This window comes from Heterodontus francisci, chromosome 26, assembly GCF_036365525.1.
Source record: "Heterodontus francisci isolate sHetFra1 chromosome 26, sHetFra1.hap1, whole genome shotgun sequence".
In the NCBI taxonomy this organism is placed as follows: Eukaryota; Metazoa; Chordata; class Chondrichthyes; order Heterodontiformes; family Heterodontidae; genus Heterodontus; species Heterodontus francisci.
Genome location: NC_090396.1, coordinates 61,898,216 through 61,915,308, shown reverse-complemented (window position 1 = coordinate 61,915,308; position 17,093 = coordinate 61,898,216). Strand labels below are relative to the sequence as shown.

The following is a 17,093-nucleotide window of genomic DNA, read 5'->3' as shown; positions in this document are numbered from 1 at the left end:
ACATCCTTCCTATAGTGTAGCGACCAGAACTGTACACAGTACTCCAGCTGTGGCCTAACTAGCGTTTTATACAGCTCTAACATAACCTCCCTGCACTTATATTCTATGCCTTGGCTAATACAGGCAAGTATCCCATATGCCTTCCTAGATGTTTGCTATTTTACTATAGGATTTAAAAGTTGATAATGTATCGGGGGGAAGGGTGACCAGTGATTAGTGGGGGAAGTAAAGGCCTGCTCGGGTCTGCAATTGAAACCCAACCCAAGCCCAACCCGGCCCGTGTCCTTTGATTTTTTCCCCGCTCCCGACCCGACCACCGGAATGAAGTTGATTATATTAAAAAGGTTGTGCTCTACTTTGGATGGAATCGCTCACTGTAGACTAGTACGGAGTCTGGATGCACATTTCCCGCCTTGATGTCCTGGCTGTCACTGTGTCCGACCTGAACCGAACCCGACTCATGTCGTTGGGCCTGGTCGGGTTTGGGTTGGCTAGCCATGCTCTAGGGGGAAGGGGGTTGACTCTTCTTTCCTGATTGTCTTGGCTAAAGAATACTACGTAAATGTAAAATAACAGTACTATCCACAGCATATCACTAAGCTGTGAAGGTCAGAGCCCAGCTCTGCATCCTGTTTCCTATCCTGTCCTGCCAAATAATATTCTGGTCAGTCAAGAGGATTAGTTATTTACAATCTACTGTTCAGCAAATCTCCCATTCTTCTTTGTCTTGGCTATGGTTCTATAGGTGTTGGGTGCCCTCTTTGTGTGAGCCAAGATAGCGATTGAGGTTATTAAATTGTATGAGGCATTATAATTAACCTACTCCTCTCCTCATCCACTCCCAACAGGGACCCCTGGATTGCGAATGGGAATCCTAGCTGCTTTACCCCCTCCCTCCCCCCATCTCTAGTCTGGAGGTATTGAGGTGGTCTATACGAACTGGGACTTACCTACTTTTTGTGTCTCAGCTACATGATGCTATAACTACCTGGGCCATTGAGGAGGGGGAGCATTTAACAAATTATTCTTAACAGGAGAAATGTCTCTGGCTGAAAGCAATAAAATGGCTTCTGAAACAATGTGGTTTAATTTTTGATATAACCCATTTCCTATTTGAATATGAAGCAGCAATGGCAATTTATTTTATAAGTAAACCCTTTTTAATAAAATTTAAAATGCAGTTCTCTATGGTGCAAAGAGATGAGGAAGCCACTTGCTGACCGAACTAAGACAGAACTACCTGCGAGGGCCTCAGAATAGCCACTGGCAATCCTTGAATGCACTGGCACGCAGATAAGTCCTCTTGATACCATACTCAAAAAGCCATTCTTCAAGTGCAATCCCAGACAATGAGTGTCAGCAGATTATTAGACTGTCAAGATATCATAGCCCAGTCCAAATCTGCCCTCAACTGAACCCGTTACCATACTTTCCATCATCATTGGTCACTGGATAGTGATCAGGAGCAGGAACTCTGAATAATATTTCTTTCACTTCTTCCTAGCCTTGGGGCACTGTGACCATTTGTAGTGACACTACTGCCATTCTGTCTGAGGCTAGTCCAGACCAGGGATTGAAGCTGGAGCCAAGCTGATCTGCAGGATTCCATATGTCATTTGCACTGACCCATCATGGAGCTCTAACGACAAATTGTATTGGGATAGGGGTTTTCTTTAAGTCTTCATTGATAAAGCTCCTTTGTTTTTTCCTGACATTTTAGTTCCCTATCATTAATATCACCATATTATTATAGTCCATGCAATGGACAATAAGCTTTCTTCATTTTATTCCTCAGGGAGCCCTAGGACTACTTGCAAGGTTCTCTTCCAATGGATTTAGGTGGACATCAAGCTTGCCTCTTTCATCACGCTTGCCTGGACTCTTCAGAGTTTTGCAGATGTTATACTATAACGGAACTACCACCATGTGCAAACGTTTTTTTACTCCCTCCAGGAAGCTAAACTGCAAGGAGAATAAAGAAAACAACCAGAGTCATCTTCAACATAAAAAAGCAAGTAATAAGGATGATGGTTGCCATCGGGTAAATGGCAACGCGCAGCCAATACCCCCTACCTGGTGCTGTATGAAAGGGTGCCACAACTGTGTATGGATTTCATATGCAGATGAACTGTCGGATTACTATCAGAATGGAGGACAAAAAGCCCTTGACGCTATTGATAAACATGTCGATGATGAGAATCTTAAAGCATTTATTAAAATGGAAATAAAATTAAGGCACAAGAAATAATATTTAAGAACAACATTGGACCATTGTGTAAGGCTGCATTTTTGTGTTGTTGATCTGAATCCCAGTAAGGGTACTAATTAGAAAGTACTAGTTAACAGGTTAAAACACAGGTTAACACCTTCTCAAGGGCAATTAGTGATGGATAATAAATGCTGTCCTAGCCAGCGATGCACACATCCCATGAATGAATTTAAAAAACAGGTACTAGAAGTCTTCGATGGGCTGAATTTTTTTTCTCATCCCTACTTTTCTTATGTAAAGGCTGAGTTCATCCTTCAGTCACTCAGTACAATGACTGGCCAGGTATCCAGTGATTAAAATAAAAAACTGCAAGGATTAGTGGGCTCTCCCATTTGCTGCTTACCATGATGGTGATTATAAAATCTACAACCCCAGCATGCCAGTCCTCGCAGGTGAAGGAGGAGTAGAGCAGGAACTACAAAAAGATCTCTAGCTGGATTTCATTTTTTGCCACACACACACAAACTATATCAAATATAGGTTTGTCAGTTTATTTACAAATTATAAACCTTATCAGTATTCCCCTTGACTATGCCCAAATTCAGTGCATTTGTTCCCCCTGTTTTCTTCTTATCTCCCACTCACCTCCCATCAGTTCTGAGTGAATGACTTTACAGGATAAGGAGAAAATGTGACTCTGAAACTCTTAATTGTACTATTATAATTAGCGTTCATATTATTAAATACAACTTCTTAATGTAAACCAAATGTATAGTTTTATAAAGCTGAAATGACAGCTAAACCAAACTTAATCACAAGCAAACTGAAGGATTTAAGCGTGCACAGTACTTCCTGCTCTTTAAGACTGTTTGCCCAGTGAGATATAATCCGAAGGAGAGTCACTGCAGCAGGTTTTGGTTACTCAACTTTCCTGTTAGCAGTGACACATAAGCTTGAAGAGAAATGTCATACAGTACTTGATTTAATGTATTCATTGTCCGAAGGATTACAAAATACTTTAATGATCGTTTTACGAGCGGAACACACTAATAAATACTGACATAGAAATACAATGTTATCCTGAATAAAGTACCTTGTGTCAGCACAACATTGAGAAGAAAACATACAATCAATACATTTTGAGTGGACCTACAATTACAAAGGATCTGATTCAATTTTCTAGTTGAGTTATTAAAAATTAAGAAGCCTAGGTAAATGACCAAGTCCTGTAGTGCAAAGTTGAAAATAGGAAACAATGACAGATTTATTAATTCAGTTTTTCTTGTAATGTAGATTAACTGTTTACTTATCACAATATTGCTTATTTTATAATGAGGCTTCCTATTCCTCTTAGAACTCAAAACAATTAATATACAGATTTACATTTTTGTCGTATTACTTGTGATTCGTTTCAAGAGAATTTCTAAGCTATTCATCTCAGATGCACTCATCCAACCTCATCGATGTTCTAGCCCTTATGTGTTAACTTTGATCTCCCCGCTATCACTCTAATGTGTGAGTCCCTAATTATTCCTCTCCCTCCCTCTCTTTTTATGATCTGCTGCCTCTGATCTATTCTTCCCCAATTCAATGTGCTGATCCCTGGTTGGAGGAATGACAATGTTGTGGAGGTGGAGTAAGCAATCTTGGTGATAGGACGTGAGGTTTAAACCTTAACTTGGAATCAAACAATGCCAGAATTATGGTTGGCCTGCTTCAGCCTCAGAGCATGGCTGCAGGGGAGCAAGGTTTGACTCCAAAAACAATGGCTTCAGACTTCCCAATTTGACCTGGAGACAATCAGGACTCATCCTTCTAGTGAATCTGCGCTGTACCCACCCCAAGACCCAAAACCTAATGAATTGTTCCAAGTGAGGACAATTGAGATGATTGTGTGGGAAAGGGAAGAGAAGCCATTAATGGAGATGTACTAACTGCATTTGATAGGAATGGAAATGTGCAAGGACAATTGCATGCAGCTGCATAATGGAGGGGAAGTATTAAGGAAGGATGGCATAGTCAACTGTACAGTGGAGATGGGGTAAAGATGGATAGGCACCAGCCATGGAAGAATTTTTTGATATGCTCTAAGGTGTTAAAAAGCATCAAAGTAGCCAGAAAGAGCAGATTCTGATACTGTAAAATACTAGAAATTTGCATTTGAACTATAGCATTTATTTTAAAAGTACAAGACAAGAATTTAAGGTATGCAATTCCTTTAAGTAATTCTATTATTCATATGTCGTTAGTTACAGCTCCAATTCACTTAGAAGCTGTAAAAATGTCTGTGTGTGTCTGCTCAATACCAGGAATTGCAATTGGAGTGTTGCCAAAGGACACATTCAAATTTTTTTTTTTTTTTTTTTATTTCCAAAATATACTTTATTCATAAAAATCTGTAAAAATTACATTGCCAAACAGTTTCCAAACAGCACCAAAAAATACAAACATTGCAAGGGAGATCAGTTTCCTTCAATACTGTCATGAGTTTCTTCCCAACCCTTCCGTTTCTCAATTGTCATGTCAATTACAGTTTTACATTTACAGCAATTCAGAATATTAACGATACAGTTCGAGGGGCTTCCCATGGTTCCAGCCCCTCAGTCCAGCTTGGTGGGGGAACCTTACACTGTGGTCTTTCCCCATTGAGCCTTTGCTGCGGCTGCCCCAAGCTTTAGTGCGTCCCTCAGCACGTAGTCCTGGACCTTGGAATGTGCCAGTCTGCAACATTCGGTGGTGGACAACTCTTTGCGCTGGAAGACCAGCAAGTTTCGGGCAGACCAAAGGGCGTCTTTCACCGAATTGATAGTCCTCCAGCAGCAGTTGATGTTTGTCTCGGTGTGCGTCCCTGGGAACAGCCCGTAGAGCACAGACTCCTGTGTTACAGAGCTGCTTGGGATGAACCTTGACAAAAACCACTGCATCTCTTTCCACACCTGCTTTGCAAAGGCACATTCCAGGAGGAGGTGGGCGACCGTCTCTTCCCCACCACAGCCAACGCGGGGGCACTGTGCGGAGGGGGCGAGACTTCGGGTGTGCATGAAGGATCTGACGGGGAGGGCCCTTCTCACCACCAGCCAAGCTACGTCTTGGTGCTTGTTTGAAAGTTCTGGTGATGAAGCATTCCGCCAAGAACTCAATAGCTTCTTACTTTGTCTCCAAACAGATGACTTTGCAAAAACGATTTGTGTGGGAGACAGAAACACACAACACAATGCACATTATAGCCTCTCGCAAAAAGTCATTCAGAATCATTAAGTATATAAAAACTACAGTTTGCCTAGAGAACAATATCCCTTTGTATTAAAATAATTCAAATATTAGAATAGATAAAGTATTGTTGATGTCCCAATAATCTGCTGTTGTTAAGCAGATTCTAACAGAATGCCTGTGTTTCCTGATGCTGTAACTCTTAACTTCCGTGTTTCTGATTTGTTGCTCCGCCCATGTTTGAGCAGCACTAACAATGTTTGTGTACAGGTCCCAAGGGTAAAACAGGTCAAAAATCATTTTTAAAAATTGCCCACACTTACATTATAAAGAACAGCTGGCAGTAAGGATCATTCTTTAAGCTTATAAAGTAATCAGGCCAATCAATTGAATCATTGCATAAGTATTTGTACACCCTTTCATATCCAGTGGAGTATTTTGTTGGTTGGTTGGCATCCTTCCGTCTATGAAAGATGATGGACACACAGCAAATAATTTCTTTAAGTGGGGTATCTTCTCTTGGTGCACCTTTGTTGATGGCTGTTTAGGCCAATCCTTGAGAGGCAGGTTCTGCACAAATGCTGCACGTGAAGCTGCCAAGTGATGCTGAGAGTTGTTTTTGACGTTGGCGCCTGTTGGCAAGCAGCTGTAGCAACTGGTCATCGTGGTAGTGCACACTAGTCCACAGGATGTGTTGCCATTTCTCTCTTTCGCCAGCTAGTGCAATAGTTGACCTTTACGGCCTTCATGTCACGCTTGCAAGCATTGTTGAAGTGGAGCTTTGGACGCCCCACTGGTCATCTGGCCCTGGCTACCTCACCATACAGAAGGTCCTCAGGTATGCGACCATCTTCCATCCTGCAGACGTGTCCGATCCACCAAAGCCGCCTCTGTTTGATTAGTGCCAGTGCACTTGGGAGCTCCACCTTTGAGAGGACTGCCACGTTTGTGATTTTGTCCTGCCAGGATGTACCTATAATGTGCCGCAGACAGCAAAGATGGAAATTATTGAGCTTCTTTACCTGGTAGCTGTAAGTCACCCATGTATCACAGCCATATGGCAAGGTGCTGAGAACACAGGGCTTATAAACCATGAGCTTGGTCCGAAAGGTCAGCTTGGTATTATCCTATGCGTGTTTTGCAAGTCAGCCAAAGGTGGTATCTGCTTTCCCTATGCATGTATTGAGCTCTGCATCAAGGGACAGATTGTCACCATGGATCCAAGGTAGCAGAATTTGGTAACCACTTCTAGTGGGGTGTTATTTAGTGTGATCAGAGGTGGAGATGCACACCTTGTCCCATGACCACAGTTTTCTTGACGCTTATAGTCAAGGAGAACAAGTTACAGGCATGGGAGAAACAATCCATGAGCCTTTGTAGCTGAGTTTCCATGTGAGCGGCTAGCGCAGCATCTTCAGCGTAGAGGAGTTCTCTGATCAGGACGTGATGTGTTTTTGTCTTCACTTTTAGCCTTGTTAGATTGTAGAACTTGCCGTCTGACCTAGTGGGCAAAGTGGACTCCTTTTATATGTGCAGGGAAGGCAAAGGTCAGGAGCATGGAGAAGAAGATGTCAAACAGAGTGGGGGCCAACCACAACCCTATTTCACTCCATTCTTCACTCCGAAATTATCGGAAGTGGAGCCATCAAACTGTACAGTCCAGTGCATGTTGTCATGGAAGGAGCAGATGAGACTGAGGAGCTTGGGTGGACAGCCAATTTTCCACAAAATCTTGTATAGCCCTGCTCTGCTGACAGTGTTGAATGCCTTAATGTGATCTACAAAAGTAAAGTAAAGGGGTATACTCTGTACCCTACACTTCTCTTGCAGCTGGTGTATGGAGAAGATCATATCCACAGTAGGTCTGCCAGCACGGAAACCGCTCTGCGCTTCCGGGTACACTCAGTCTGTAAATAAATGGACTCTTTTAAATATGACTCTAGCAAAGGCCTTTCCCGTGACACCAAGGAGTGAGGTGCCCCTGTAGTCGTTGCAGTCTCCTCTGTCGCCTTTGTGTTTGTATAGTGTGATGATTTTGGCATCATGCCTCTCCTGTGGAACAAAGCCTACTTTCCAGCATTGAAGGAGAAGGTCATAAAGGTGTGGCAATAGATGGGACTTTCTGTGCTTGAGCAGGTTGGCTGGGATTCCGTCCTTGCCCAATGCCCTTCTGTTCGCTAGGCGATCTATGGTCTTCTCGAGCTCCAGTGATGAGGGTTCTTCATCTAACTCATCCATGACAGGAGGTTGCGGGAGAGCATTGAGCGCAGACTGGGAGATGTCCAACTCGCAGGGAGATCTCCAGCTCACAGTAGTGTTCAGGCCAACAGGACACCTGTTTATTTCAGTCGGTGAGTACTTCACCATCTGCTGACTTCAGGGGAGCAACCTTGATGATGGCAGGCCCAAGCATCCTCTTGATCCCTTCATACATAGCTTGTAGATTACCATTGTCACATACAGTTTGGATTTCCTGACATAAGCTGATCCCGTGTTTAGAGTCATTTGTTTGCGCAGTATCTCCTTCCTTTGCACAGCTGTCTTGGCTACTTTCAGGTCATGCAGTGTCTTAGCTGTTGGGTTTATGTTGTGCATCATGTAGGCTTTTCTTTTTGCATCAATGACATATCATGTCAGCTGAGTAGGTCTCAAACCAGTCCTTGTTGCGAATTCCACCTTTACCAAATGATGCTTCTGATGCTTCATAAATGATTGAGCTTAGTGACTTCCAAGCTTCATCAATGCCGGCATCGGTGCTTTCCATTATGGCTTTGGTGGGTAGCAAGCATTCTCTCGACGAAGTGCTGGTATTTGGCATCATTGCTTATGCAAGGGATGTTGATGTGTGTTTGGAGCTGTGGAACTTTTGGGGATGCACCTTCCCTCTGCTGCTGATAACAGAGTGATCGGTGTCGCAGTCTGTGTTATGGTAGGTGCGGGTGTGAAGAACACTGGGCAGTCTGCGCCTCCTCATGATAAATAGGTTTAGTTGGTGCCAATGACCAGACCTTGGATGATGCCATGATACCTTGTGATGATGCCTGCCCTGGAAAAAGATGTTGGTGATGCAGAATTCATTCAAGAAGGCATTGTCCATTTTCATTGATCTTGCCCACCCTATGATGACCGAGGCACGTTGGCCATGAATCACTGTCTGCCCCAACATGTGCGTTGAAGTCACCCAGGATGAATAACCTCTCACCATTTGGGATGTTACTCAGAACATCACCTAGGGAGTCATAGAAATGTTCTTTATCTGAGATGCTGGTGTTCAGAGTTGGTGCGTAGACGTATATGATATTGACTGTGCCTCCATCGGATAATAACTGCAGGGAGATGAGGCGCTCCAAGCTTGCTACTGATGGCTCAATTGACTGTGTCAGCAAGCTGCTCACTGCAAAGCCTACACGATGCTCATGGTGATATTCAGCACTCTTGCTGCAAGTGCAGCAAGCAATTAGGAAGGCAAATGGTATGTTAGCTTTTATCGCAAGAGGATTTGAGTACAAGAGTAATGAAGTCTTGCTTCAATTGTATAGCACCTTGGTTAGACCGCACCTGGAGTACTGTGCGCTGTTTTGGTCCCCTTACCTTAGTAAGGATATTATGGCCATAGCGAGAGTGCAACAAAGGTTCACCGGACTTGTTCCCAGGATGGCGGGACTGTCCTATGAAGAGAGATTGGGGAAACTGGGCCTGTATTCTCTGGAGTTTCGAAGAGGTGATCTCATTGATCGACAGGGTAGATGCAAGTAAGATGTTTCCCCTGGTTGGGGAGTCTGGAACCAGGGGACACAATTTCAAAATAAGGGGGAAGCCACTTAGGACTGAGATAAGGAGAAATTTCTTTACTCAGAGGGTTGTGAATCTTTGGAATTCTCTACCCCAGAGGACTGAGGAAGCTCAGTCATTGAGTATGTTTAAAGCGGAGATTGACAGATTTCTAAATACAAATGACATAAAGGGATAAGAGGATAGTGTGGGAAAAAGGCATTGAAGTGAATGATCAGCCATGATCATATTGAATGGCAGGACAGGCTCAATGGGCTGAATGGCCTACTCCTGCTCCTATGTTCCTATTTCCATGCCAAGAGAAGGTGTAATTAGCCTCTCAAATAGAGCCTGTGTCAGCTAATCTGGTTTCTTGTAGAGCGGCAATGTCGACATCAAGCTTGTGCAGCTCACGGACAAGCAGGGCTGTCTTGCATACACTTGCTGTGAAGTGTGGGTTGTTGTTCATTCCAGGGCACATAGTCCTCACACTCCAGCTTCCAAGCCGAAAGGTTACCTTTCTTTGTTTGCTGTGTAGCCCAGGCATGGTTTTAGGAGGTGCAGACTTGCCTAGCATTTGCACTCCCCTCAACCTCATAGACTGGTGTCCAGAGGAAAGACAAAAGCCTATATGTCTGGGGCCTGTTTGGTTGCAGGAGTTGCTGGAAGTTGTTAACTTGAGGGAAACACCAACTACCTAATGGGTCTCCACTCCAGATGCAGACATCGTATTTAAAGAGAAATGTGAAATAATAGATACGATAAGCTAGAGGGTCTGGCATCTTTGAAAGTGGATAAATTACCAGGGCCAGATGGATTGTATCCCAGGCTGTTAAAGGAAGCCAGGGAGGAAATAACGGATGCTCTGAGGATGGACCAAATAATTATAGGCCAGTCTGTCTGACCTCTGTGGTGGGCAAATTATTAGAATCAATTCTGAGAGATAGGATAAGCTATCATTTAGAAAGGCACAGATTAATCAGGAATAGTCAGCATGGATTTATTAAGGGAAGGTCATGTCTTACTAATTTAATTTTTTGCAGAAGTAACAAGGAGGATTGATGAGGGTAGTGCAGTGGATGTTGTCTACATGGATTTTAGTAAGGCATTTGACAAGGTCCCACATGGCAGACTGGTCAGAAAAGTAAAAGCCCGTGGGTTGCAGGGGAATGTGGCGAGCTGGATCCAAAATTGGCTCAGTGACAGGAAACAAAGGGTAATGGTTGATGGATGTTTTTGCGAATGGAAGGCACTTTCCAGTGGCGTTTCACAGGGCTCACTGTAGGGTCCCTTGCTGTTTGTAGCCCTACAGGACAAGCAATCACACCTCAAAGTCAGTCACTTCACCCATCCCTCCAACAATGATTTCCTACATAATATTTGCAATTGGATCTGCAAATCAAGATTTGGCTTCACATCACATATGAGACAACACCAACCTAGACTGTGAACAACTGACTGTTCTTTGCTGAACACTCATCCTTTGAAGTGAAGGGAGAATCCATATGATGACACAAGTGTTATACACAGAATGTCCAAGTTGACATTAGGGCACATAGGGAAGTAGGCAGTTCAAAGGGATGGAATATCATTCAAAGAGATCTACAAGTACAGAGCAATTTGGGACAAATTACACTGAATGCTGCTTTTATACTGGCACTTAGTAATGTCTGTGAACTGGCTACCCACATTTATACAGTAATAAATCAGACTATGGTAGACCCAGTATTTCACAGGTCTATGATTCTGCAGTGATACTTTCCAATGCAGTCAGGCAACTCAAAGACTGGTCTCCTGGAATCCAAATCAAGCAAATGCCATTATAAAAATATGTCTAAAAGTAAAAGCTGGGTGCATAGCAGGCAGATCAGCAACTGAAACAGAAAGATAAGTTAATGTTTGCCTAAAAAACAGCAGTGACTGCACTTTAAATTGATGGTCAGAAATGTTAACTGCCTCTGGTGTATAGGGAGATCCATGCAATGGAAATAAAGGGAGTGATAATGGCATTCTGTATGAAGACAATGAAACCACACATGCAGTACTGTGGAAAGGTTTTAAAAGGGCAGTGTTGATAGTTCCAGTGAGCACCTGTAGGTAAATGAATTGCATGGTCTGACTAGGTTTGGGATTGAGATTTACCTTCCCTTCTCTGGGTAACTGCAGCCTTATGAAAGAAAGAGTTTATATTTATAAAGTGCTTTTCACATCTCCAGGCTGACCCAAAGTGCTTTGTGGGCAATTAATTACTTTTTTAAAGTCTGGTCATTTGTGTCAAAAAAAAAGATTGGCAAGTAGTTTGCAAGATCCCATAAACAGCAATTAAATAAATGACCAGGTAATCTGTTTTTGTGGAAGGATAAATGTTGGCCAGGATAAATTCCCTGCAGTTCTTCAAATAGTGCCCACTTGCACAGGGAGGCAGGATCTCAGTTTAACATCTCATCTCGAAGGTGCACCTCCAGTAATACAGCACTCCCGTAATACAGCACTCCCTCAATACTGCACTGAAGTATCAGCACAGCTTCATGTATTCAAATCTTGGAGTAGTGCTTTAACCCATGATCTCAGTAGCATAAGTTTTTTTTTATTTCCAAAATATACTTTATTCATAAAAATCTGTAAAAATTACATTGTCAAACAGTTTCCAAACAGCACCAAAAAATACAAACATTGCAAGGGAGATCAGTTTCCTTCAATACTGTCATGAGTTTCTTCCCAACCCTTCCGTTTCACAATTGTCATGTCAATTACAGTTTTACATTTACAGCAATTGAGAATATTAACGATACAGTTCGAGGGGTTTCCCATGGATCCAGCCCCTCAGTCCAGCTTGGTGGGGGAACCTTACACTGTGGTCTTTCCCCATTGAGCCTTTGCTGCGGCTGCCCCAAGCTTTAGTGCGTCCCTTAGCACGTAGTCCTGGACCTTGGAATGTGCCAGTCTGCAACATTCGGTGGTGGACAACTCTTTGCGCTGGAAGACCAGCAAGTTTCGGGCAGACCAAAGGGCGTCTTTCACCGAATTGATAGTCCTCCAGCAGCAGTTGATGTTTGTCTCGGTGTGCGTCCCTGGGAACAGCCCGTAGAGCACAGACTCCTGTGTTACAGAGCTGCTTGGGATGAACCTTGACAAAAACCACTGCATCTCTTTCCACACCTGCTTTGCAAAGGCACATTCCAGGAGGAGGTGGGCGACCGTCTCTTCCCCACCACAGCCAACGCGGGGGCACTGTGCGGAGGGGGCGAGACTTCGGGTGTGCATGAAGGATCTGACGGGGAGGGCCCTTCGCACCACCAGCCAAGCTACGTCTTGGTGCTTGTTTGAAAGTTCTGGTGATGAGGCATTCCGCCAAATGACTTTGACGGTCTGCTCGGGGAACCATCCGACAGGATCCACCGTTTCCTTTTCCCGTAGGGCCTTGAAGACATTCCGTGCAGACCACTGCCTGATGGACCGGTGGTCCAAGGTGTTTTCCCGCAGAAACTGCTCCACGAAGGATAGGTGGTACAGCACGGTCCAACTGCATGGAGTGTTCCGCGGCAATGTGACCAGGCTCATCCTTCGCAACACCGGGGACAGATAGAACCTCAGCACGTAGTGACACTTGGAGTTTGCGTACTGGAGATCTACACACAGCTTGATGCAGCCGCACACGAAGGTGGTCATCAGGATGAGGGCCACGTTGGGTACATTTTTCCTGCCCTTGTCCAGAAATTTGAACATCGTGTCCCTCCGGACCCGGTCCATTTTAGATCCCCAGATGAAGCGGAAAATGGCTCGGGTGACTGCCACAGCGCAGGAGTGGGGTATGGGCCAGACCTGCACCACGTAGAGCAACAATGTGAGCGCCTCGCACCTGATGACCAGGTTCTTACCCACAATGGAGAGAGATCGCTGCCCCCACATGCCCAACTTTTGTCGTACCTTGGCTACTCGCTCCTCCCATGTTTTGGTGCACGCCCCAACCCTTCCGAACCATATCCCCAGCACCTTCAGGTAATCTGACCTAACGGTGAAGGGGACAAAGGATCGGTCAGCCCAGTTGCCAAAGAACATGGCCTCACTCTTGCCGTGGTTAACTTTGGCTCCTGAGGCCAGTTCGAACTGGTCGCAGATGCTCATCAGTCTGCGCACGGACAGCGGATCCGAGCAGAAAACGGCGACGTCATCCATGTACAGGGAGGTTTTGACCTGAGTGCCTCCGCTGCCTGGGATTGTCACCCCTCTTATGCTCGCATCCTTCCTAATAGACTCAGCAAAGGGTTCAATACAGCAAACAAACAAGACCGGGGACAGAGGACAGCCCTGTCTGACTCCAGATTTGATCGGGAAACTTTCAGATTCCCACCCGTTGATTGAGACTGCGCTACTGATGTTTGTGTAGAGCAGTTGGATCCAATTGCAGATTCCCTCCCCAAACCCCATTTTGGAAAGCACGTCCATCATGTAGGTGTGCGATATCCTGTCAAAAGCCTTCTCCTGGTCCAGGCTGATGAGGCAGGTGTCCACCCTCCTGTCCCGTACGTAGGCGATCGTATCCCTGAGTAGCGCGAGACTATCAGAGATCTTCCTGCCGGGTACAGTACAGGTCTGATCGGGGTGAATCACCAACTCCAGAGCAGACGTGACTCGACTGGCTATGACTTTGGACAGAATCTTGTAATCAACATTAAGCAGTGAGATGGGCCGCCAATTTCTGATTTCTGCCCTCTCCCCCTTCTGCTTGTAAATGAGGGTGATGATGCCTTTTCTCATGGATTCTGACATGCTGCCGGCCAGGAGCATACTCTCGTATACTTCCAGCAGGTCCGGGCCGACCCAGTCCCACAGGGCCGAGTACAACTCGACCGGTAAGCCGTCGCTCCCGGGAGTTTTACTCGTCTCGAAAGACTCGACGGCCTTTGTCAGCTCGTCCAGAGTTAGCGGCTTGTCCAGTCTCTCCCTCCTGCTGTCATCTAAGACCTCTGTGATAGATGACAGGAAGGACTGGGAGGCTCTACTGTCTGTGGGCTTCACGTCATACAGCCCAGCATAAAAGGATTTGCTGATCCTTAGTATGTCGGACTGCGAAGACGTTACCGAGCCATCTTCTTCCTTCAGGCTGCTGATAACAGAGCTCTCTCTGTGTACCTTTTGGAAGAAGTAACGCAAGCACGTCTCATCCTGCTCAATGGAGCGGACTCTGGACCGGAAGATGATCTTGGAGGCCTCCTTGGCAAAGAGCGAGGCCTGCTGGCTCTTCACCACTTGGAGGTCCTCCTTGACCTCGACCCCCATTGACTGCAACCGGAGTAGATTTTGCATAATTTTCTGGAGTCGAGACAGTTCCCTCTGTCTCTCTCTTGCCTTCTGAACACCTTTGTGGATGAAGAACCTCTTGATGTTCTCCTTAATCGCTTCCCACCAGTGAACTGGAGACTCAAAGAGGGGTTTCACGGTCCTCCAACCTTTGTAATCCCTTTTGAGTTCCTCAACGTTCTCTGGGGTCAGCAGTGTCGCATTGAGCTTCCACGTCCCTCTGCCAACCCGCTGGTCGTCCTGTAAGTGACAGTCGGCCAGTAAGAGGCAGTGGTCGGAGAAGAACACCGGCTTGACGTCGGTGGATCCGACCGTGACAGCACGTGACACAAACAGGAAGTCAATCCTGGAACGGGCAGACCCATCCGATCTTGACCATGTCTATCTGCGCTGCGCTCCGTCTGCAGGTTTGCTGAAGAAGTCGTGCAGTTTGGCTTCTTTAACTGTTTCTATTAGGAATCTGGACGTAGCGTCCAGTTTGCTGTCGTCACTGCCGGATCGTCCAGCCGCATCGATGATGCAGTTGAAGTCACCGCCTAGAATGACCGGCCTGGACGTCACCAGCAGCAGTGGGAGCTGCTGGAAGACGGTCAGCCACTCGCTGCGTTGTACCGGGGCGTACACGTTGATCAACCGGAGCGGAGCGTTGTTGTACATCACGTCTGCTACGAGGAGGCGGCCGCCCACCACCTCCTTAACTTCGGAGATGGTGAAGTTACCTCCCCGCAGCAGAATACCCAGGCCGGAGGAACGGCAGTCATTACCCCCCGACCAGATCGATGGCCCATGGGACCACCATCGCGACCACTGCCTGTAGGTGCTGAGGTGTGGTATTCCACACTCCTGCAGAAACAGTAGGTCAGCTTTGACCTTGGCAAGGTAATCCAAGGTTGAAACACATCGCGTAGTAGATTTAATGCTACGCACATTAATGGAAGCAATTCTTACACCCATTTTTGACTAAAAATTAGTTGTTGCTCCCCATACCATTTGTCCTCGCTAGTCCCAGTCCTTCGGGATGTTCCTGCATACCCATCGTGTGCGCAAGCAGTTTCACGTTGGTTGGGCTCAGAAACCCCTCCTGATTTTTCATGCAGGGTTTGTTCCGCTCGGGTGACATCGGGGGGGTCTTGTAGGCAGAGGGGATTGGGTTGTCCTCAGCTGCTTCCATCTGTTCCTCCTCGAAAACATCACAGCTCCCGGTCTCCCGGAGCTCAGGTGCGCCAGACGTGTCTGCTCCCGGTGTCCCGGAGCTGAGATGCGTTGGCCACGTCGTTACGTGTGGGGCATTGGGGTTGGGGCACGCCTGGCCCATCACAGCTTCCAGTGCCCGGGGGCTGGGATGCTTTATCATCCATCTCGGAGTTCTGCCGCCTCTTTTGAAGGGGCTGTCGTTCCAGCATTTCCCCGTCCAGTGAAGAGGAGTTGTTGCAGTCTGATTCAGAAGAGAGCCTCCTCTTGCCACTGGTTTGGGTGGTGGCTTTGGGATGTTTTTTCTTTGTGGTTTTCCTCTGGACCACTTGCCACTGACCTGTTTGTCCATCTGCTGCCTCCTCCTCCATTGATTCTGTCTGTGGAGGAGGGGTTTCCGGGCGCTGGGTAGGTGCTGGGTCGTTGGTTTCAGCTGCCTCCCCTTCCTTCTCAGGTTGAAGTTCCTCACTGCGGAGAAGGTTGCTGGTCTCCTTTCGAACAGCAGATGCCTTCGTCGAACCTTCTCCCGGCCTTTCCTTGGACCTTGCCGCCTGAGCATAGCTGAGGCAACGTTTGGGGCAGGTCTTGTAGAGATGGCCTGCCGCACCGCACAAGTTGCAACACTTAGTCTGCTTACAGTCCTTGGTCTGATGGCCTTCCTCCTTGCAGTTCTTGCAAACAACCGTGCTGCAGTTGGCTGCCATGTGACCAGATTTGCCACAGGTGCGGCAAACTCTGGGCTGCCCAGCGTAGACCAAGAAGCCTCGACTTCCCCCGATAGCGAAGCTGGAGGGAGGGTGGATGATGGCTCCACTGGGATCGACCTTCAAGGTCACCTTGACCTGCCGCTTGCTGGTCCAAATCCCAAAGGGGTCCTTGACATCAGTGCTGCTGCCGGCCACCTCGACGTACCTGGCGAGAAAGGTGAGTACATCCATCACCGGAACATGGGGGTTGTAGAGGTGAATCGTCACCACCCGGTCCCGTTGTGACGGAAGCGTGAAGAGCGGCTCCGCTGTGAGGATCGACAGTGGCGCCCGGTCCCCTTTCTCCTTGAACGCCTTCAGGAACTTGATGCATCCCGCCACGTTCCGGAACGTCACGTCGAAGTATCCACTGCTGGGGAAATCCTGCAGGCAGAAGACGTCCGTCACTTGAAATCCGCAGCAATCGAAGAGAATTTTCTTGATGAAGAAGGTGCGATCGACCGGTGCATCTCCTTCCTTGTCCTTCACGACCACCCGAACGGTGTTGCGCACTCCCTGGCCCGAAGCTCGAAAATTGGTTATAGCCATTTTACTCAAAGCCTCCCCAGGATCAAAAGGCAATGATCATGGTCTCTTCTCAATCAAATAAGCACTGATAAGAACAGATACTACACTTGATCTTAGCCAAAAGGCCGAGAAGCGAC

At 46.5% G+C, this 17,093-nt stretch overlaps 1 pseudogene; it reads right to left on the bottom strand.

Moving 5' to 3' along the window:
* Positions 1 to 16,984: 16,984 nt before the first annotated feature.
* Positions 16,985 to 17,093, bottom strand: LOC137384595 (U2 spliceosomal RNA; annotated as a pseudogene).